The following is a 21,674-nucleotide window of genomic DNA, read 5'->3' as shown; positions in this document are numbered from 1 at the left end:
CGCTGGAAGGGTCACTGCCGCACCTGCCTGTTTTGTGATTTCAGCCAACTTGTTGCACAAAGGGGGAACCCCCCCACAAAAAACCCAGCAGGAAAACACCTATTAAGTTGCATCCAGTCCACCCCCTCCTGCATCCCAGGCAGGAGAGGACCATTCCTCCCATGCAATGCATTCTTCAGGGCTTCGCCACATCTTCATGTTAAACGAACGTGAGCAATAGTGTGGCTAAGGGAGGCGGGTAGATAATTTTACACCTCAGTCTTAATGAAATGCCAAAGAACCCGTTAACCTTTCAGATACTGGCAGGTAGCACACGTGCAGGGTCATTATGGTTGAGCATGGTCCCTGGATGTGCTCTACAATTACAGAAGTCTGAGGGCTCCAGGATGCCACGTGTCTGCCACGTGTAATGCCACATTGTAGCTACCTACTGAGCCCCCCCCAAAGCACTTCACAAAGTCTGCAGACAGCGCACACGATCGTTACGGGCACTGCCCATGTGCCGTGTCCACCTGGGGGCAGGTTTGCAGTGCTGCTGAGTAGCGCCGAAATGCAGGGAAGAGTACCACGTCCACCTGATACGATGGCTGGGGGGAGAGGGGTGCGAAATAAGTCAGACCCATTCAAATGAAAATAAACTTGACAAGAAAATAAAGACGGGCTCTAACAGCGACCAGTAGTCGGGATCCTAGCACTGCTTCTCACCTCTTTTCCAGGACCGCGGCACCGCCACCACCTTTGGGCGTGGCTGACTTAAGGGAAAGAATGAGCCAGCCTGCCGCGCTACACGTCTTTCTGTCGCACTTGGCTTTATTTTGAAATTTCCCACCCGAGTGCTGATACTCCCTTTTCCTGCTTCAAATCGTGGAGTCATGAAAACAAGATTGCTGCCTGAACAGTGCGGCTGTGGAAGGCAGAGGGCACTGCTTTCTGGTGAAAGGACGGAAACCCGCTCAACTCCAGGGAGCTACGATACCCCGGCCGCATTGCTGGACGTTCAACAAAGGCTGCGTTGTGCTGTGCGGCGACACAGAGCCAATAAAACGTCTGAAATGTAAGCTCTGGAAAGTGAGACTATTTCAGAGGAGAAACACTTGACTAATGACCCTTAGCTACAGGAGCAGGAGGGGCTCCAACGAGCCGGGGCTGCCTCAAGCAGCCAGACCGCCAAGGGCTGCGTATGGCTGGCCTGGCTACACCCTGCCGTTGCCTGGGCTGAGACGACTTCCAAGCCATCTCTTCCAGAGGACTCCAGGCCATGGAAGTTGGCTGCTCAAGTTCCCCCCCATACTGAGCAGGTTTTTGCAAGACCTACCTCCAGCACAGATTTCACTTCAACAGACTGCCTGGAGATTGGCACCTGTTCGGATGCCGGGCTGACCATTTACCCTTACAGTATGGGCATTTTCTTGACTGTCAACTTCAAGTCCAAGTCGGACGGAAAGTTGTTTCCACCTGGATTCTTTTGCCTAGGCCACCAACGAAGAAGTGTCCTGATCTCTAGACTGTAATAAAGGGCTCCACAGCACCGCCAGCCCATGAAATCCATTCCAATAACCTCTCAAGGACATCAAGGGCTGAACCGCCATGCACACTGATCCTGCAGGTTAGGGCTGAGGGTCACCGGGGGCAGGGAGGGAAGCGTTTGACCTGTGCTGCTAATGCTCCTGCTGCTGTGTTTATTCTCTGGACAAAGAGAAACCCGAGGAGTTGTACAGCCAGCAGTTTTCACAACTCACTGGCAACTAAATGAACACTAAAACATCCACCATACACATGCTGCAGGGATCCACGTCCAGGTAACACGGTGCTCCCATGGGATGCTCTCGAGGGGGGTGTCGATCTTGTAAGGGAGGGCTCTTCAACTGGTGGCCCCAAGGGGTCAAGCTCTGGCCCTCCCCTCCTTGCTCCTGCTGCTGCCACCAGTCTCCAGGGTCCCTATCCTCCTCCAGCTCCTACTGCCTACCCCTGCCGGCAGGGCACAGCAGGGCAGCACACTGCATGGGGCTGAGGGAGCCCATAGCTGGAGGTATAAGGAAGACCTGGGGATGCTGAGACATGGGGGCACTGGTGCAGAGTCTGCAGCCCAAGTCTCCAGCCACCAGGAAGTTGGACAGCCGTGATGCAAGATGTTGAGTATCATCCACCGCTGCTGCTTGCACTGGCAGCCAGCCCCTTGCACCGAGTACCTTGCAGGAGTGATTTTGCAAGATGCAGTGCAAGGCCAAGAGCAGCTATAAAAGGCCAGTGAAAACTGAATCCCCACCAGAATCCCCATTCATTTTCAATCCGCAGAGCACCGTAATAAGATTTGAGGCAACTGGGTTGAGAAGCGGGATTAAAACCCATAGACTAATCCTCCAAAATTGACTATTTATGGCTCAAATGCATTAGCCCTTTTGAGGAGGGTGGGCTCCAACTCCATCCCATGGCATATCGCGCTTGGATAGGAAAAGGAGAGGAACGTTTCATAAAGGGAAACGAGTACGAACACCTGGGAAGTACACTTCATGCTGCCTGACTTTGGGTCACCTGTGGCACAAGCTTAGCATTGTACAGATCACGTCATTTATTATTAGTTGAACTCAACAAAGCATGAGCGTAAAGCTCAATCCAGTCTTTTTGATGAAGGACAAATCCATCGAGATGGCAAGCTACACGAAGCCACCACAGCAATTCTGGGTTAACTCACAGCTTTGCAAGAGCACTTCTGATACCTCACTTAACCCGGGCATTTATTCTGCACTCACCACTCATACAAGCATCGCAAGTCATTTTGCAATGCAAAGCAGGACCGTCCTTTGCTACAGCAGTGGCTGGCCACCATTTCAAGGAACCTGTAGGAGAGGTGTTTGGAGACCTGAACTTTGCCTTGCAACATTTCCATCACAGAATCAGAGAGAAAAACCCAGGGAAGCCAAGAAAAGAGCAGCAGCATGACTGCAGTCGAAAGTCCTAGACTTGATGGTACAGGACCTCCTCCAGCACATTAAAAATAAGAAGGGGCAGCAAGGAACCTCAGGTTATCTAACCCAGCCCTCTGCTTAAGGTAGGATTATCCCTGCCTAAACCATCCCAGCCAAGCATTTGCCTGCCCTGCTCTTAACATCTGAGCGCTTTAATAATACTAGCAGTCCCCCCAGGAAATGAGAGGGGCAGTTACACTATCCCATCGCGTTACAGAGTCAGCCAAGAGCAGAACGAGGTGAGGAGTCCAGCTCCTCATCATTCGAATTGCATTACCAAAGCCAAAACCCCTCCCAATTTTTTTGGCCATGCTACTTAAGTTCAGGTGGATTACCCTCTCTTGTTGAAGGATCACCAGGGGACCGAACCTGCTGTTGGAGCTCTGCTCAACTACATTCTTAGAGTCAATACCCTTTCCCCATGAACAGCTAACGACTAGACTGGGGACAAACCCCCCAAACAACTCAAACTCTGCAATTGTGGAAACTTGCCGATTCTTCAAATGCCAAGCTTCTTCAGGTTTTAGCAGCTGGTCCAACACCAAGAAAAAACACAACACAGCATTGGCATTCAACCTAAAAAATGACAGATCTCCCAGTTCAAAGCTCCTCCTTAGGGTAGCTATAGTCCTGGCTGTGGTTACATAGTTAAGACTATACACCTCTGTTCTTCTAGGACACGGTCTGAATTTTTATGGTGGAAGATCTCCCAACTGCCTCAAAAATATTCCTGGAAACGCTGTTCTACCATTTCGGTTCTAAGAGAAAGACAAGAAGAGATTTATCTAGCTACAGAAGGGCCTTGACAGCCAGTGTCAGAGCAAATGGAATAGGTACAATACACTTCTTCATGGACACCCACTTGGGTCTGTTGTAGACATCTGAATTAAGAAAAGGTTCTATTATTAAGTCGACTCATACCGCAGAGCCCATATGCTGAGTGGGTGTCCACTGCCCCATCAATCCCAGGGACACCAACAGAGTCTGCAATTGCAGGATCTGGCAAAGCATTGGACTTCGGATGAGTCACAATTCATTTGAAGCTCTGCAGAGGCTTCATCCAGCTCTGCAGAAAAGGACCTGGAGGTGACCGTGGACAGTTAGCTGAACAGGAGCCAGCAGTGCGTCCTTGGTGCAAAGAAGGCTAATGGCATCGTGGGCTGCATCGGTAGGAGCGGAGCCAGCAGATCGAGGGCAGTGATTCTTCCCCTCTATTCAGCACGGGGGAGACCCCATCTGGGGTCCTTTGTCCAGTTTTGCCCCCCCCCCCCCCCGACAAAGGATGTGGACACATTGGAGTGGGTCCAGTGGAACTGGGCTGATTGAGTCTGCAGAAGAGAACACCAAGGGGGATTTGATAACAGCCTTCCCCTCCCTGCAGGGGGGCTGCAAAGAGGATGGAGCTGGGCTGTCCTCAGTGGGGGCAGAGGACAGGACAAGGAGCAATGGGCTCAGGCTGCAGCAAGGCAAGTTGAGGTTAGATATTTGGACAAACTCTCTCATGAAGAGGGTGGTGAAGCCCTGGAACAGGTTACTCAGAGAGGGGCTGGAGTCTCATCCTTCGAGGTGTTTAAGACCCGTCTGGACAAAACACTGGCTAGGATGATATAGTTGGGGATGGTCCTGCATTGAGCAGGGGGTCGGACTAGATGTGATCACCTGAGATCCCTTCCAACCCTCCTTTTCCACAATTCCATAAAAGACTGAAGCAAGACAATTTGGGATTGCGTTGTTTTGTCCCAAAGGCTATAAGCCAACAAGGCTTCTCATGTAATTATTGTTCCGAGAGCCACATTAGGAAATGCTATTAGCATTTTTAGGCTCTTTTCACTAAATCAAGCCGTTAGCTTAAATTGTGAAAGCTCTCTCCAGGATCCTGATTTCTGAAAAGTTGGAAAGAAATAAGAGCCCAGCAAAAGGAGGTACATTGGAGCAGGGCTCTTCCAAGCCAAACACGCTGCTGCGAAGCCACCAAGCAGACAGCGAGCAAAGCAGGATGCCGGCTGCAATGGGATGAACACTCATGATAGCACAAGCATGTTAACAGACACCGAGATCACATCTTTGCCCAAAGATCTATGTGGGATTTTTAGTTTGTTTTTTAACAAAGCACTTACGTCCCACCCCTCTCCCTTTGCTTTTACCATATCTACAAAAATGGGGGTTCGCTCATCCTCCAAGACACCGAACAGATCAAAGGCACCAGGATTACTACTAGGGAGCAATGACTGCCCCTCGCTCCAATCTTAATACAATGCTCCTTTCCGTCTGCACATTTTAATGGAACTTTTCCATAAAGCCTGCCTTGAAGCACACACATCGTGGACAGGATGACTTGTCTACTTCATGCCACAAAGGGCAAAAGCACAGAAACTGCCTGGGAAGAGCTGCACACCAAAGCACGCTTGTGTGCAGCCCGTTTGCCCGTCTGTAATGGGAGAGGAACTCCAGCCTTCGAACGGTGAATACAATGCCCCTTCAGAGTCAGAGAGCAGCCACTTGACACCAAAGAGAAAGTGGAAACTGTTGACCTTAAAGTATTAGGTGCTCTTCACATCAATTATGTATTCTCAAGAGGTGAGTTGGGGCAGTTGCCTTAGGCTTGATGTAGTGCAGAACCAAAGGCATTATGTCCTCCACCCGATCAGCACACAGCTGCCTTTTACATCTGTGGGAGCTTTAGGAGAGTCCCTGGAGAAGCCTCTACCTTACATCTGCAATTACGCGTCAGTCAAAAAAACCAAAACCAACCCATAAATCTGACCCCTGTATTTCAAGGCAGTGCATCCCTGCATGCAGGGTTTCAACACACACGGGAGGTGGGTGCTATAAACAGTGCATGTCTTGCCAACTCTGAAAGCACCCAAGAATTTGAAACTTATTTTTGATGCACTCGAAGAGGTCCTGTACCGACAGGTTTGGCTTATACTTGCTACTAACAACAGTGTTATGAAAAGGGAAAGAAATGTTCAAGTCTAATGCCCGTCACCACAGCAGCTGGTATTTGCTTTCTGCATTTCTCTTGGGTCAGCCTGATTGACTAGGGCTTAACTAGGCCCAGACCCTAAATATAAAAGGGGGAAACTACAGCACAGGACTATGTGAGACCAGGAGTCTTGAACAGACCCCAGAGCAGAGCCAGGGGACGGGTTCCCAATTCTTCACCCAGTACTAATGCACACGCCGATGTCTAGTTGAGCTGCGCTGGCATCTGGGTGCTGGCACTGCCAGGGACAGCTAAATAAAACAAACGCTTCTTATTGAAGGATTCAAGAATGAGCTTTCTTCTTTAAAAATATCACCCTAAGAAATCCTTGCCTCTTGCATAGTTTCTGGACCATCGAGGCTACAACACATGCTTACACTATCTTTTCTTTCAATCCAGGGGTCCAAGCAGCATGCTGGAGTCCTTTCCAATTTGCTTGGAGCCATGGCAGCGGTTTGCCCAGCAGCAACGGGAAAGCAAAAGAGCTGGGCAAAATTTGCTCCGGTGCCCATCTGTGCAGGTCCCCACAATCCAGGGATTATTCCAAAATCTGGGTGACCATAAATCATGGGATGGTTCTGGCTTTCCTTCCCTGCCTTTCCAGGAGGAATCAACTACACAGTATTTGCACAGGGTGGATCTACAGGGTTAAGCAAGATGGTAATAAACCCGAGGTGACTGCAAGTGCAGAATTCCCCTTTCTCTTCTGCCTGCCTTTTCTCCCCTCCTAAAAGCTGCAGGCTGCTCCAAAGGAGAGGGCAGTATCAGGCCATGGTCCTGATTAGCCGATTGGTGTGCGATACAGAAGCAAAGAGGAGAGCCCTCATTGCTAGATCACTGCCCCAGCATCCCGCGGCCAGTGCAGTAATGTCTGGGTGGGAGCAGGGAAGAAAGGCAGGCACCAATCCACAAGGTCTCTAGCAGCCTTCGCCCCCAAAGGAGCATATTAGCAGCAGGGATGTAAGGCAGACAGTGCTGTGTTTGGGACATGCTGAGCCGATGAGAACGGCAACTGGAACAGTCATTAATGATGAGATTTCCCGTGCAGCAGATTCAATCCTGCTGAACTGTAGCTTGAGAGACGAGGCAGCCAGAGGCCATGCCTGCCCCGATGAGCTGGACTGCCAAGGGCCACACAGCATTGCGCTTGGGCGCCTCTGGGAAGCAGCCCCTCGAGGGGAGGGAAGTGGGGGATTGTTAACCTCATGCTATTGAGCCATACAAATCAGAGAGGAAACAATCTACTTATCCGGGCCAGTTTATGACTGTGCAAATCAATGTGGAGGTTCTGCCAAGCCCGGCAGGAATCCCTGTGCTGAGGCCCAGATGTTTCCGATTTGTGCTGGGTTATGGAGCAGCAGGAATGCTCTCCCAGCTCACTTGCTCCTTTTCAGCAAAGCACCCTTCATCTGCAGCGAGGGGGGCAACCAGCGTTGCGCCACAGCCAAGGCACGCGAGTCACACTCGAGTGGCCCACACCGAGTGGTCGGGAGAGCCGTGGTAGGCGAGTCGCTCTGCAGGGAAGTGGCTGCAGTAGGTGAGCAGACACGTCGGTGGAGAACAAAGTACCATGGATACTGCGAGGGTTAATGCAATAAGCAGCAGTCAAAGGTCCCCAGGTGCCTGGCTGCTGCCAAGTGCTTTAGAGAGGATTTTAAATTCTCTTTCATGTTATGCACATTCTCGCTTTGTATTTAATGAGCTGAGCTAATTTCAGCCAGCACAGCTGTCCTTTAAGGATGTGAGGATTTCCAGAACAAGCCAGATGATTTATTGGCGTGACAGTAAGGCCTGGAGCCCCCAGTGCAGGGTGCGTGGGGGCCAGAGAGGAGGAGGCCGGAGAAGGAAGGGGAAGCAGGGAAGAACAGAGAGGAGCAGGAAGGGCAGAAGGGGGCGGAGCAATCGGCTGATTGCTGGTGAGGACAACGGCAGGGCAAGGCAATCCAAGGACGCCAGCCCCATCTGACAGCCGGAAGCTCCAGCAGCTCCTTGGCCTGCTCCTGCAGGCAGGGCCACTGCTCTGGACCCTGTTCCACTCCTGCAGTTCACAGCGTTTCAGGCCAGGGGTGGTGCCTCATCCAGGCAATTTGGGACAGTCAGATGCCTTGCTCTCTCTTTTTAAAAAGGGGCTTCTAACATAGCCGGGATTATGCCGACTGCGACAGACTGGTTCAGAGACCGCCCTCCCCAGCCTCTCCATTCCCCTAGCGAGGAAGCAGGGCAGCAGGCCAGGAGGTCTTCCCACTCATTTTCTGAAGGATGGGACAGAAGTGAAATGGCCATTAGAAAGCTTTAGACAGCCTCATAAACCCAGCGTCTTCTCATTGCAAAGGAGCCCATCACTGGCACTTGTGTGTCCAGTGAGATCAGCTTTAGAGATGGAAAACTCAGCTCCGAGCAGCCAAAAACAAGCCAAACTCATCAAGGGCTTAGCCATGCAGCAAAGCCAACCAGCTGAAGGGGACTCCTTTGCCCGGTGAGGCCAGAGCTTCCATCTCACATGGAAAAATCAAGGCCAAGCCCACACATCGAGCTACCACTTGGGACACGCTTTTGCTGCGAGCAAAGCCAGCGCTACCCAGAGCGGCACGGGCACCGGCAGGCCCCGACGAGCCTCTCTAGCGTTGACTGCTCACTTTGCAAGGCAGGGAACAACTGCTCTGCTGCGGCTGCCCTGTGCCTTGTACCACGAGGCCCCAGCTCAGGGCTGCTCCCTCGGCACCACTGCAATAAACGGGTTGAATGATCGTGCTGTCATGGGCAGCTGTCTTCTCCCTGCCTCCGGTAACCCCGTGCCATTGCTCTCAAGGTGCCAGGTACTGAACCCGCGCGCCCTTATTCTGTGGCTGCTATCTAATCAGATAAGCTCTCAATTATCTTGACAAGAGTACGTGCCTGGAAACGCTCTTGCCTCTGATAGTGCTGAAGTCAGGATGAGACCGACAGGCATTTACTGGGCCTGTGTTAGCACTGGCTCCGCAAAAAATCACCTCCAGGGAAATGATCCAGCTCATGCAACTTCCCCATTAAAATGCAACTTGGCTTGTGCAACTGAAGCCAAAGGCTCATCTTCCAGCACTAACATCTGAGACCTTCTAGTTCTGCTTTCGGTACACACACGTGCCGTCCCGATGCCAGTGCTCAGAGGAGCTCTGCATGCCTAATTCTGGTAGCAGCTGCTGCGATGTTATTTCATCCTCTGCGCAGGAGCTACTATGAAGAACACCTTCAAAATCCACATTAAGGCAACATGTGCTTAAGAGGTCCACACGGCCTGGGAGCATCTAGACCCTTCCCCAGCCACCAGAGACCACATCAGCAAGAAGTGAGCAAAAACACAACAGGGCAGGGGGTAAATACAAGCTGCCGGGGTAATTCACAGCTCCAGGACTTAGTGCAGCCAAGAGAAATGCAGGGTTTTTTTGTTTTTTTTAAATCCACAGAAAGCACCAGCCCTCCCCAGTTTGACAGGCAGGCTAGTGAGAAGATGCCACAGTGCCAGAAAAGACAGAGAGGCACAGATGCCTGTCAGATAACAAGGAAAGGTAAATTATACGTGTTTAGGGCACGAAGCGCAGAACAGTCGAGGCAAAAACTGTATTAGATAAAACTCTCTTGCTGGGAGGATGGTGAAGCACTGAAATGGGTTACCTAGAGAGGTGGTAGAGTCTCCTTCCTTGGAGGTGTTTAAGACCCGGCTTGACAAAGCCTTGGCTGGGATCATGTAGTTGGGTCCTGCTTTGAGCAGGGGGTTGGACTAGATGTGACCTGAGGTCTCTTCCAACCCCCGTTGTCTGCAATTCTGTGGCAATTAAAGAAACCATCCGAAGGAAGTGCCTCGCTCAATCTGCCAGGAATAACCAGCCCTGCTCTTAGAGAAAAAAGCAGTGATCTGCAGTAACCACGACCCCTCATCTTTCATGGCTGGAGGGCAATGCCCACACCGCAGCATCACCCAGTGCCCGATTCTCCCCACAGTCTGTGATCCCCCAACACTCCCACTTGACAACCAACACAGGTTAGGGGAGAGATGCAACAAGAGCACAACTCTGGCAAGGAGATGTGTCCACAGGGCTTGTCAGCTGTGTGTTGCATCCATGGTGTCTAAAGAGGCAAACGTTTTCTTCCAGGGAGGCAGACACTATGGGCAGAAATCATCGCAGAGCAGAGCTTTTAGCTTCATTTTGACAGTTCCCCGATAAGAAAGCCTACATTCAACCACTTGTCTCATTATGCCTCTACCAACACTGCACAGAGCAGGGACTCAATTTTAAAAAAAGAGGCATGGGGGAAAGGAGAAGAAATACCTCTCTCATCTTTCTTGGTTTTTTTTTTGTAATTTAATAGGAGTTGAAGAAGTGAGGGTAGGAGGAGAAGCTGTTTTCCTAGATGTGCGAGTCTTTGCACAACAGCTGTACTGTGTACATACAACAATGTGCAGTGTTTATCCCAGAGACCCAAGCCTCTCAGTTTGGAGGCTATTGTGTAAATACAGAATTAAATAATTTTGGGGGAAAAAAAAAATCTACGTTTTTCTCACCCACAGGGAACGACTCAGGTTTATGACTGAGGCAAGCTTTCCAAGATGGAGGCGCGCACACACACACCGCACACTGCAACCCCTCTGGGTGGAGATGGATCAACCATGATCACTAGACCCGACCTACGCTTCCCTCAATGCTGTCAGAGCGTGTTATGGACTTGGCTACCACCCAACTGGTTTGCTACTGAACTGTTCTATCATTATGATTACAAACGCAGCATCTCTAATGCATAAAAACTTAAGCTCGCCTGACCTTAACATCCCCAGGTTAATTATCTTTTCGCTCAGGAAAGCACGCATCCATCATGAAGCCTTCAGGCTGCAGCAAGACCATAAACTAGTCTGGCCCTTGTCCGAAAGGGACAACAGCTACATGAAGAATTGCATAGGAGGCTGGAACCCATCATGCAAACTGCAGAAAGCAGCTCATCTATGCTTCCTTTAAGGTCTACCTCTGCCTGGAGCTGACAAATCCTGCCCATCTGCTCCTATCAGGCAAACAGCAAGCCGCAGCTTCTGTTTCTGCGCTTGATTCTGTTCACTTGGCGAGTCTCATCCTCTCAATCTCCCTCCCTGCTCTTTCATCCACCTGGGGCATCCGTCTGGAGTGCAAGTGGCAAGAGACTTTGCATAGTGCCTGGCACAAGGACGCCCTGCTCATGGACTACCTTCAGGAGCACAAAGACCACCAAGCAATAAAACAAGCCATCAGAGTCCAGCACTGGTGCCATTCCTTGCCCAGTATCCTGGAAGCTGTGAACACATCCTTGCAGGAAGGATGTCAACACAGAGGACTGTGCACTTCTGCCCAATGAAGACCCCACATCGCTTTCTGGAGCAGCAGCTGTATAACCCCCAATAAGACTTCCTTAAAGTACAGCCAGCTCTCCAGGACTCCTCTCCCCCTCAGCCTGGCCTCCCAGGGGATCCTGCCCATCAGTTCCCTGAGTGAGTCAAAGTCTGCTTTTCTGCAGTCCAGGGTCCTTACTCTGCTGCTCTCCATCCTTCCTTTGCTCAGCATCCTGAACTCAGTCATCTTGTTATTGCTGCTGCCCAAGTAGCCATCCATGTCTACACCCCACACCAATTCGTCCCTGTTTGCGAGCAGCAGGTCAAGAAGAGCACGGTCCCTAGTTGGCTGCTCCAGCTCTTGCACCAGGATGTTGTCCCCAGCACTCCCCAAAACCACCCTGGATTGCCTCCACAGTGTGCAGTGCCGTACTGCCCTCCCAGCAGATGTCGGGGTGATTGAAGTCCCCCATGAGGACCACAGCTTGTCATCGAGAACCTTCCTTTAGCTGTTTGAAGGAAGCCTCATCCACCACTTCCTCCTGGGCTGGTGGTTTATGATAGTGGACACCCACCACCACATCACCCTTGTTGCTTTCCCCTCTGACCCTGACCCACAGACTCTCAACTGGCCTCTCTCCAGCTTCATAGAGGAGCTCTGAGCAATTGTACGGCTCTTTTACATGAAGTGCAACTCCTCCTCTCCCCTGCCTGTCCTTCCCAAGCAGTCGATTGCCCCGATTTCTCAGGAAGTACAAGAACACCTCCCCTCTTGCCCCTCGTGCTTACTATTCCTCCAGGTCTCCTGCTTTCCCCACTTACCTTGGGGCTTCGGTCTCCATCCACCAGCGACCAACCAAGGGATGGAGACCAAAGCCCTGAGCCCTGAACAGACTGGCCTTTACAGAACTCATCAGGACTGAAGGCACTGTATAGCGCAGAATTACGAGGCAATAAATCTGACTCGAGGCCATACGTGCCTCAAACCATAAGCTGAAGGGTGCCCAGTTTCTTTGTCTTGTGGAAATGCTGATATTCCCCCCCTTTTCCTGTTCTGCGCAACGATGAAACCACGACCAAAGATCTGTGACATGTAAAACGAGAACCAACAAATGGGGACAGACACAAGCATGCACACCCCCACCCACTGCAAACGGCCAGACACTGGGGGGTTCTGCTACTTCCTAGTGAATGCAGCTGACCCAAGCTCAAATCCCAGCCCCGTGCTTTAGCCACCAGCCTACCGGCTACTCCTCGGGTGGCCTCTTGTCCAGCTCCCTGGCTAGCGCTCTTCCGCCCTGCCGCCTGGGTTCATCCCAATCCAGCTGCACGCTCCCACCCTGGGACACCTATTCCTTTCTCCTCTTTTGACCAGAAATTTAATCCCAGGGCCGAGAAACCTCTCCCAGCCAAAGTCTTGTTAAAATAGGTGAAGTTCCTATGAAACGCTGCGGTTCATATGAATCAGAAGTTTGAGGCCGATTTCCCACGCTCTTCTCATGACAGTGTTACTCTGAACGACAGCGGAGCCTGATTGGAGCCCAGGACCATTCATCCCTTCATGTGAAAAAGGATGAACATACGTTTCTTTGGAACAGGGTACTAGAGATTTTCCGTCAACAAACCTTGCCCACTTCTCCAGGGAAAGATCTAGTCAATGATGATATGTTTGCCCGGTATTAAACAAGTCTCAATTCATTCTCTGGGGGTTAAATGGGATGGAGATTTAACTCACTACAGGGGGGCTGCAATGAGGATGGAGCTGGGCTTTTCCCAGTGGTGGCAGATGACAAGACAAGGAGCAACGGGCTCAGGCTGCAGCAAGGGAAGTTGAGGTTGGATATTAGGAAAAACTCTCTCACTAGGAGGGTAGTAAAGCACTGGAACAGGCTACCCAGAGAGGTGGTGGACTCTCCATCCTTGGAGGTGTTTAAGAACCAGCTCGACAAAGCTTTGAGCAGGGGATTGGACTAGATGACTTCCTGAGATCCCTTCCACCCTCATTTTCTGGGATCGTATGAGATACAATCTTTTCCTGCTAGCAAAGGACAGACTTGGATTTGTGTGCTAGAAAAACCATTCCAGCCATGGATCAGTACACAACCATGACCGGTAGACATGACAGTCAGTACAGCACAGACAGCAGAGGCATGCCAGCCATCTTCAGCTAAAAAAAGGATGAAGAGCAACAAAAACCTCAAGGAGACCCAATTCAAGGGATGCATCGTGCAGGACAATTTCAGATGTAAGCAACCTATAACTATGGTCATATTCACTGGACACAACTGAAGCCACTTGCGTCTCTCGCAGATGGACAAGAGGGGTCACCCAAACTGCTGGGAAATGCAGTAGGGACGCTGAGATCAAAGTGGTGCATTGCAGGTCAGCTCATGCTTCTCCCCTCGATTCGAAGGGAAGAGGCATTCTGGCCACCCCAGAGTCCGGTCAAGCCGTCAGAGTCCGTAAAACAGTGGCCGCAGTGCTTTTCAGGGACCCTGCCCAAGTGACAAGGAAACAGTAACACACAGAGAGAGCAGGCATGAAACCTGCTTGGAGAGCCTTGGATGCGAAGCGTGAGAAGTTGCGCCTTCCATCTATGAAGACTGGTGGTTGCAAACATACCCCATTTCCAACTGGGACAAGTAAAGGCATGCTCTGCACTTGAGTGATGTGCTATTAGAGCAGGGCCAGGACAGGCCTAAAACAAAATAACCTTCTGGGGGGCTTGGTACTCTATGGACTGTTTTTGCTATGCGTTTCCATGGCTTCCACCTCACTCGCATCTTGCATGTGGTCTTTACGATGCTAAAGCATTCATCTGAAATGCCATAGCAGAAAGCAACTGGAACAGGGAATCTCTTTAGTGATGGGGGACTTTGGTGGGTTGATTGGCCAAGCAGAGCTCAGGAACAATGAGGAGATTGTAGGTGATTGCTGTCACATTAGAAAGGCCTTGGCCAAAACTTTCAGGGAACTTGGGAGCAACCCAGATTTGATGCGAGGCAGCTGGTGCCACCAACTCACCTGCTGAGAGTTGCGTTTTTCTTTGATGCCCACATAACGAAGCTCCAAGAAGCTGATTAAAGGGACTGGTGCGCATGCACTCATTCCTGGATACGCTGGAGGGGCAGTTGACCAAAGGACCGAGACTGTGGCAGAGCCAACGCTACAAAGCTTTGCGGGGAGGACTTCCTGCCGAGAGCTTGGCAGAAGCAGAGCTTCCCCTTTCTGCCTGCAGAGTCAACCCACCTTGGCCAAGTACAGTAACACTTCTGCGGCCATCTGACAGCCAAGACAAGGCTCATGTCGATACTCCCTTGCTCTCTGCGGTGGTGCCTTCCCTAGCGCACCCCTCTGAGCTCCACTGGCACAGCTGCCAAATGAAACAAGGCAGGTACAAAAAGAAGCTTATCATGCATTTCTTCACTAGCAAGCACAACTTGGACCAGCCTTTCACTTATCAAAGACCTACAAGCTACTGACTTCCTTGACCCAAATATGTAGGCACCAAAGCAACTCCAACCTGACCTGAAGCACTCCTGCCAATCTCTCAGTGCCCTACCTATGTGGAGGTTAGCGTGAGGGAGTGAAGAGGCGGGCAGGCTCCGAGGCTTCCCGCCCCGGCACAACCGCGCTAAGCTCCCTCACTCAAGCCCGGAACGCGGGGCAACAACTCACCTTTTGCAGGTGCAGGGAAGGAGGCATGGCCCGGACGGCAAGGGCCAACATAAGGGAGACGCCGGCGCCAGGAGAGAGAGGGGCGGAACCGGAAGTGAGCCAGGAGGCAGCCGAGACCGGAGGGAGCACCTACAGGTGGAGGGGTACAGTCCGGAGGCACTGCCGAACCTGGTGGGGTAAGGGTAAGCCCCAACGGGGCTGGGGAGCCGGGGTCGATGGGCCCCAGCAAAGCCACGGACTGTTTAACGTTGCCGGGAACGGCTGGACCCGGCAGGAGCCGGGAGCCGTATATGCTGTAGTGTAGGGGCACTCTCAGGAGATGAAGAGGCTGGCTGGTACTTGGGAGGACTAAGAGGCTTTAGGAAGCCCTGGAGAGGGCTGAAGAGCCCAGAGAGGGCTGTAGACAAGAGTGCTAGCGCACACAGCAGATAGGGTAATAACAAGGGGGCCTGCGGAGGGCAAAGCAGCCCCTTGCTCTAGAGAATCCCTGGCTGTGAATTTTGTGTTGACCTGACATTTCTTTGTGGACGTTGAGCGACATACTGACGGGAACCTACCCCGATAAGCAATCAGACCGGTGGTACGGGCGAGGGTCTAGGGGTGGCAGAGCCCTCATCGATGCGGGACCCCGAGAGTCCAGGAGTCTCACTTTTGGACTGACAAGTGTCAGATTAATAATACTGAACTGGAATACAATCAAAGTCGTGGCAGGCGGACCAGATGTGTGCAGACCTCAGGTGATCGACTCTTAGTGACAGGAAAGTAGTTCCGACGCGGGAGGAGGTGGGTACGGTGAAGCTCGTGCCCCACCCCCCCAAGGTTAGGACAATTTTTTTTTTTTTTTTTTTTTTTTTTTTTTAAGTGAGGACCAGACCTTGGTCAGTCTGGATGGGAATGATCTCATAAAAAAAAAGAGCAGAGGCCTTCATATATTTGTTTGCTACTGGTACTACTGACCACGCATCCTCACCTGCTGCAGATAAGCTTGCAATTTTTAAATGCAATCCCAACTCGGTTAGTTTTAGAAGTTATACTCCAAGTGGAAAACTACAAACACGATGTAGATTGGCACAATGACTTCACAGCAACCCAGCTGAGCAAGGAGAGATCTTCAGTATTCAAATTCTATACAGCACATGGAGCAAGGGAATCAGGCACTTTGTTGAGCAGGTATGGTGAGCACTGGCTGCTACCCAGCTTGAAGGATAAATGGCTTTAAAGGTTTTTTAAGGACCACTTGAATCTTAGCTTGGCTAAGGAGCTAAGAATGCAGCTGTGGAAAACACAGCTGGAAGCAGTGATATCAGTCTAGGACAGAACAAGCCCTAACCCTAGCTCTAACCCAGCTAACAGCCTCCACAGAACCAGATGCTCGTTAGGAACCCACTGAAAGCAGCATCACAGAATCACAGAAAATTAGGGTTCAAAAGGACCTCAGGAGGTCACAAGTGGTCCAACCCCCTGCTCAAAGCAGGACCATTCCCAACTACATCATCCCAGCCAAGGCTTTGTCTAGCTGGGTCTTAAACACCTCCAAGGATGAAGCTTGTACCACCTCTCTGCATAACTTGCTCCAACTGGGTTAAAAAAAATCTGGCAGAAGGAAAGCCCCAAGGAGATGTGGATGACGTGAAAGTGCCTTGACAGAAGCAGGCTAAATCAGCAGTTAAGCTTGTGTTGTTAGGCTGTAGATACATGCTTCTCGGGCTTTTGGGCTAAGATCAGGTGTTGTATTAACCCAGCCTTGTGACTGCTTTCTGTAGAAATCCTCCAATGACTCCAATTTTTCCACCACCTGGAAGACCAGCCTACCCTAATTTACATTAAGCATTGATATTAATATTGCCCAATGGTATAGAAAACCCTTAGGTCAAGATCACCTGAAGTCTTGGTGCAGCATTTCTGACTGTTTGAACTCTCCTTTCCCTTCTCACCCCAGCCCACGCACAGCTGCTTCATTCTTCAGGACTCTGACAAAAATCAGGTTGCTCAGGACCTCGGGCCTTGATGTTTGAGCAGATTTTTCATGTTTGTGAATGCTAGAGAAGCACTTTTGTCTGGGTAAGGGAGCCAATAAATAACACCTAAAGTATCTACCTGGAGCAGACTTGTGCGTCTGGAGTAAATGGATGTGGAGCTATAGTATTTCTATGCACTCAATGTATGCTACGGAGAGCTCCTGCATTTGTTACATGCACCGCTCCGGTCTCATTCAGTCCGGCTCCATGTTTGTAGTGCTGGAACAAGCCTGCAAGCATCAAGTTGCTTTTTGTTATTCTACTCTTCAATTAAAGACTCTGAACCAGTTTCAAGGGGGTTTTAGTCATTTGCCTTTTCTTCTCCCCATCCTACGGCAGATTTCACTCTGCACAAAAAGGTCAGCTCCTTGGCAGAGAGAAGCCAGGAGCTCCTTCAACTACGCTGCTCAGGAAACATTACACTCAAGTCAGAAGGTGCCACTTGGTAGACCAGCTACAAGAACACAGCAGCCCGCAAAGTTTGACAGCATTTTTTAGAGCCAAGAAGAAATAACAGGTTCTTAAAGATGCAACAATCAAATCAAACTATGTCTTTTAAGGAGAAGCAAGGCCCTCATGACACTGTTGTAAAACCACGCATGCCAAGTCCAGCTTTCCCATTCTACACTACTGCTTTATCCCATCCTCCTCCCTGCTCTTTCACTGACCATCGCATTAAGAGCATTTGCAGTTTTAATGGACACAGTTCTCATTATTTTTGCCATTAGTTTCCACCCTTTCCTGTGAAGGGAAGAACTGTGAAGACTAGCCCAGACTGCCAGTACCATACCAGCTGTATTTTACATCAAAAGCTAAAATAAATCAATCCCAGGAGAAAGGGTATCAAATGATTCGTAAAGATGTTGCAAAAACCTGACATCCGCATCACACATTTTGGACCTTACCTACCTAACAGGCCCCACCTTTCAAGACATGTATTGACACAAGCAAAAGAGTATTGCAGCCTCCTCTCGTGAGGACCGGAATAATTGACAAGAGACCTACCTCCTCCTCAGCCAGCTGCTCCCTCATGGGACTTGCACAGCGTGCCTGGCTCTCCAGGTGCAGAGCAGGCCAACAGCTTAGGAAGGACCGCCAAGACAACAATTATGAGCTGGCATTTCCAAGAAAGAAACCGTTCCCTTCATTTACCTTATTATTTCTGCTAATAGAAGACACCAATAATCGTGCCTTCATTTCGCTGCTGTGCTAAACAAGTTCTTTGCATCATGGTGCAATCATGAACTTCACCCTGGCAGCCATGTCTGGACCGATGGGAAACCATGCACAACAAGCTTTCCGCTATACCTGCTCTCTTGCTTTCAGCCCTCAGTGACTTGTTGGTCTGCTGAATATGCAGCCTTCAAAAGATAAAGGAAAAAAATGCAACCTCAGACACACAGCACAGATATGGCACTGCCGCTAGGAAGAACACTCTTGAGACCAGGGGTTGGCGACCTGCAGCCCTGGCACCACTTGATCTGGTTCACAGAGATGGAGCTTCATTTGCAGGGCTTCCCCGTGCCACCACCACAGGACACAGGTCCACCCTGACCTGAGCTGGGTCAATTTAGCCCACTTCCTAAAAAGGCTGCCAACCACTGCTTGAGATGCTTAGCAAGAAACTATGGAAGAGCCAAATGAGATCCACGGTCTGAAACAAGTAGGGCAGACATTGCAACTAAGTGTGGTACCACAGCACATAGTTTGGATTTTAAAAGCCTATGTTTTAAAGGAGTGGGGAGAGTTATTAGTTATAAAAAAGCAGCGTGCAGGAACCAGGCATGTTTTTAAAACTACAGTCCTCCCTACTCAGTACACAAGTTGAAAGGGCTAGGATGCTCAAAAAGTCAACCTCTTGGCATTTTAGTTAAGATTCAAATATTAGCAAACCTTCTTTTCCAGGTCTACATGTCCCATTTACTATCTGCTATATGGAACAGCTCACTTTTCTATAGTCTTCCTTTCATTTTTGTGCCCCAAAACATTAAAATCTTCTGTAAAACAAAAGTAAATTGGGCAAAATATTACAAAAAGAACCATGAAGGTTTGGGGAGGGGGTAGCTTTTTATCTAATGAGCAGCTGCACTTTCACTTATGGGAGTTATAGGTTCTTGCAAAAAGCAACCATAAAACCTGCATCAATTTTAGGTAGCTAGAGTCTGAGCTTGGGAAAAGAAAAACGTGAAGTGTTCCTGAACTCGGAGTTTGGCACTTAGACAAATTGGCCACTACATATACGTGCATTTGCAATTTAATTCTATCCATATGTGTGACATGGGACAGGACGGATACCAAGTACACCCCAAAGCATGCAGGATTTAGACACAGTAAGATGTTAAATGGTTTCGTTCTGAAGTCAAGAGTATTGTGACAGAGAAAAACCAAACGTTCATTAGTTTAATGATATTTCAGAGCCAAATTTGCTGTCAGCCATTATACAATCATCCCTTTTGATTTCTGAAGGCAAGGGTGACATGCGTGGCTTGCCAGAAACAAACCTTCATGTTGCTTTACAGCTGGAATAATGCAAATGACAAGGATTAAAGGGGGAAAAATAAATTAGCTTTTAAATGAAAAATAATACATGAATTAAAGCTAACAATGCCTTCCGCCCAGCAGGGAAGCGTTGAGTTTCCTCTGCTGAGTCACCAAAGGAAAAGTCAGGAGAGTTTTATTCTCTCGAGCACTGAAGTATCAGGGCATTTCTTAATTACAAGCAAACTGAATCAAACTGAACAGACACCTTTACAAACTGGGGCTCAGGTCTGCTCTTCTTAATAGAGAAACAGGACAGGCAAGGGCTATATATAAAGCCGGCCTGTGACCATGCAACCCTAACATGAATGCATCGGGAATGCTGTTCCTCAGGCCCAGGCAACAATATCAAGGCTGGTTACGGCCTCCTATTTAACCATCATTTAAGTATTACCAGAATAACTCCGTTCACGATCCGCGTCCTGCAGCGATACGCACGCGTATGAGAACCTGGTGCTGAAACGCACCGCGCCAAGGGCAGCTGATCTGCAGCACGGGCGCCACAAGTAATGCAGTGCAGGTAGGGCAGGACGCAGAACGCAAAGCAACAAGTTGGGCAGGGAGCACAGAGAAGGAAGAAGAAAGCAGAGCAGCAGATCAGGCAGGAGAAGGGGATCTGAGCAGCACTCGGAGAAGGTGCGGGGCTAATATTTGTGCCCAAAAGGTTGGCCCTGGTGGACTACAACAAACCGAAAGGTTTTCCTCGCCCAAACTAGAAAGTATGCAGAAAGTAGACTTGAGTGACTAACACTAGATTTCCAACCCTTTCCACAGCCTGTCTTTCACAACAGAAACGTTTAACGATGGTTTTCTAACATGACAGCAGCCCTGAAGTCGATGAGGGCTCCCATCCAGAGACAGAAACAGGAAAGAGCCGAGAGCAACAGACAAACACTTGTACTGGCTTTCATTTCAAACGGCATGCGATGAAGTAGGTTGTTGCCTAGGAAAGTTCATGCCGCCGAACTAGTTAGTCTCCAAGTGAGCCCCCTGCCTACCTTCTGCCTTTTACAACCGTTCCTGTTAGGAGTGGCAGTGCAAATGCCGCGGAGATGTGGAAACATTTTGCAGGCTGGTTTCTTCGGTTCTGGCTGACTTAAGATTAAAGTGAATAAATCCGCTTAATTCTGGCTGTAATTTTTTTACAACACTAGAGACTCATTAACCAGTAATGCAGTAATGAATATTTGTGCAGTAACTTGTTGCCTAGGCAACACGGGACCGTATTTATCAAGCGTGAAATTAGCATTAGAAAGTAGCCTTCTGTGGAAATTAAGTGGAAGCTATTGTAGCGGTGCAGCTCCCTGCTCCAAATGTTAAGTTACTGTCATATATATGAGAGAACGGAGAGTAGTTAAGTGCAAACTCATCTCCCTTGCAAGGGTGAAAATTAGCAGTTCCAAGTGCGTTGCAACAGTGCAAATCCAGCATGAGAGGAGACTCTAATGCTTGAGCATCACGTAACAACAATATAGTGAGGGGTTGACCTCCATTTCTGGAAGAAAGTTATTCAGTTTTCGGACAAACTACAGCACCTGCTGTAGTTTACAAATATCCTTGATGTGAACATTTGTTCCGAGTTGAACGTCTGACCAATACCTGGTTTGCAGGTGTGTAGGCAGTTAGCTGAGCAAGAGAATTAAATATCCTGGAAGAAAACAAAATGTTAAAAAAAAGAGAAGGCCAGTGCACTAGTCCGATTAGTAAAGTATTGCAATATGGGTAACTGAAGTGCAAGCTCGTGAGGGGTCAGTAGGCAGAGGAGAGAGAAGGGGTGTTGAGTCCCGAGGACCCACTCAATCTTTGACCCGTCTCTGATGAGAATCAAAAGAAGTCTGCAGAAAAGGACCGGGGGGACAGAAGACAAGAAGCTGAACAGGAGCCAACAGTGTGCCCTTGATGCTGAGAAGGTGACCAGCACCCTGGGCTGCATCGGCAGGAGCGCTGCCAGCAGATTGAGGGACGTGATTCTTCCCCTCTGTTCAGCACTGGGGAGGCCACATCTGGAGTCCTGTGTCCAGCTGTGGGCCCCCACGGCAGAAAGGATGTGGACAAAATTAAAGAGTCCACAGGAGGGCAATGAAAACGGTTGTGGGGCTAGGGAACATGACTTGAGGAGAAGCTGAGGGAACTGGGCTGATTTAGTCTGCAGAAGA

At 49.8% G+C, this 21,674-nt stretch overlaps 1 protein-coding gene across 2 annotated transcripts in view; it reads right to left on the bottom strand.

Moving 5' to 3' along the window:
* The window catches only part of LOC109287574 (metal transporter CNNM2), a 100,505-nt gene extending 79,910 nt beyond the window's left edge, over positions 1-20,595 (bottom strand). The window contains exon 1 of one of the 2 annotated variants that reach the window (XM_019502748.1): positions 20,517-20,595. The gene's annotated coding sequence lies outside the window, so the exon portion shown is untranslated. The remainder of the gene's footprint in view (positions 1-20,516) is intronic. The other variant, XM_019502747.1, reaches the window with a different exon arrangement.
* Positions 20,596-21,674: the final 1,079 nt, after the last annotated feature.

The sequence above is a fragment of the Gavialis gangeticus genome, unplaced genomic scaffold, assembly GCF_001723915.1.
Source record: "Gavialis gangeticus isolate Ggan-Ray unplaced genomic scaffold, GavGan_comp1, whole genome shotgun sequence".
NCBI lineage: Eukaryota > Metazoa > Chordata > Crocodylia > Gavialidae > Gavialis > Gavialis gangeticus.
Note: the sequence above shows the minus strand (reverse complement) of the source record. Positions and strands in the feature narration are given on the sequence as shown.